This window comes from Dipodomys spectabilis, unplaced genomic scaffold, assembly GCF_019054845.1.
Source record: "Dipodomys spectabilis isolate Male_0828 unplaced genomic scaffold, ASM1905484v1 ptg000364l, whole genome shotgun sequence".
NCBI lineage: Eukaryota > Metazoa > Chordata > Mammalia > Rodentia > Heteromyidae > Dipodomys > Dipodomys spectabilis.
The window spans coordinates 293580-295659 of NW_024871041.1; the positions used below are offsets into that span (position 1 = coordinate 293580).

The 2080-nt window shown below is 42.5% G+C and overlaps 1 pseudogene; it reads left to right on the forward strand.

Moving 5' to 3' along the window:
* The first annotated feature begins 439 nt into the window (after positions 1 to 439).
* Positions 440 to 1808, forward strand: LOC122096002 (annotated as a pseudogene).
* The last annotated feature ends 272 nt before the right edge of the window (positions 1809 to 2080 follow it).

Genomic DNA, 2080 nt, shown 5'->3' on the forward strand with positions numbered 1-2080 from the left:
GCAAACCTTACGCCCTAGGCTCAAACCCTGGTACCACACATACAATAAATGAAGAAAGCTCATACAAACAAAGAAAGCTAGAACTTTATTTTCTAATGAGGGGAATTAACTGTATCAGCATTCTTGAAGGGAGAGTAATTTCATATACAAATAAAAAGGAGTAGGGCACCAGTAGCTCACACCTGCTATATTTCCAGACATGTTTAAAATATGTCCCAATCAATCTCACCCCGTCTATCAATTTCCTTTCCCCTTCTCCCTTTCCTACCTTCCCAAAACAATTTCAACATGCTTCCTTGTTCAATTTTCATAGCTGCAAACCATCTCTTTCAATCAAATTTATACCCTTTCAATATATATTTCAAAATTATGCACCCTCGGCCTCTTCCTGTCGGTCCCATATTGAACTCTAGTTGGAAGAGGCGAGTCTGGTCTCAAAATGGAGGTAAAACTGCCGCCCGGTGGCCCCCAGCCTGACTCTGGCCATCGCCGCCGTCACCGGGGGGGGGGGGGGGGGGGGGGGGGGGGAAGGCCATGATCCAAAGGAACCAGAGCAGCTGCCGAAGCTGTTTATTGGTGGTCTGAGCTTCAAAATTACAGGTGATAGTTTAAGAGAACATTTTGAGAAATGGGGCACACTCACAGATTGTGTGGTAATGAGAGATCCTCAGACAAAATGTTCCAGGGGCTTCGGTTTTGTGACTTATTCTTGTGTTGAAGAGGTGGATGCAGCCATGTGTACTAGACCCCACAAGGTTGATGGACGTGTTGTGGAACCAAAGAGAGAGCTTTCTAGAGAGGATTCTGTGAAGCCAGGAGCCCATCTAACAGTGAAGAAAATTTTTGTTGGTGGTATTAAAGAAGATACAGAAGAATATAATTTGAGAGACTATTTTGAAAAATATGGCAAGTTTGAAACCATAGAAGTTATGGAAGACCGGCAGAGTGGGAAAAAGAGAAGATTTGCTTTTGTAACTTTTGATGATCATGATACAGTTGATAAAATTGTTGTTCAGAAATACCACACTATTAATGGGCATAATTGTGAAGTGAAAAAGGCCCTTTCTAAACAAGAGATGCAGTCTGCTGGATCACAGAGAGGTCGTGGAGGTGGATCTGGCAACATTATGGGTCGTGCAGGAAACTTTGGAGGTGGTGGAGGTAATTTTGGACGTGGTGGAAACTTTGGTGGAAGAGGAGGCTATGGTGGTGGAGGTGGTGGCAGCAGAAGTAGCTATGGAGGAGGTGATGGTGGATAGAATGGATTTGGAGGTGATGGTGGCAACTATGGTGGCCGCCCTGGTTATAGTAGTAGAGGAGGCTGTGGTGGTGGTTGAATAGGTTATGGAAACCAAGGTGGAGGATAGGGGGGTGGTGGAGGAGGATATGATGGTTACAATGAAGGAGGAAATTTTGGTGGCAGTAACTATAATGATTTTGGAAATTACAGTGGATAACAGCAATCAAATTATGGACCCATGAAAGGGGGCAGTTTTGGTGGAAGAAGCTCTGGCAGTCCATATGGTGGTGGTTATGGATCTGGTGGTGGAAGTGGTGGATATGGTAGTAGAAGGTTTTAAAAACAACAGAAAAAGGGCTACAGTTCTTAGCAGGAGAGAGAGCGAGGAGTTGTCAGGAAAGCTGCAGTTTACTTTGAGACAGTCGTCCCAAATGCCTTAGAGGAACTGTAAAAATCTGCCACAGAAGGAACGATGATCCATAGTCAGAAAAGTTACTGCAGCTTAAACAGGAAACCCTTCTTGTTCAGGACTGTCACAGCCACAGTTTGCAAAAAGTGCAGCTATTGATTAATGCAACGTAGTGTCAATTAGATGTACATTGCTGAGGTCTTTTATCTGTTGCAGCTTTGTCTTTTTCTTTTTCTTTTCATTACATCAGCTATATTGCCCTGTGAATTGTGGTAGTGGTACCAGGAATAAAAAATTTAGGAATTTTTAACTTTTCAATATTTGTGTAGTTCAGTTTTTCTACATTTTAGTACAGAAACTTTAACAAAATGCAGTTTTGAAGGTGTTTCCTGGTGAGTTAACAAGTAAAGATCATTGTTAATAACTATTTT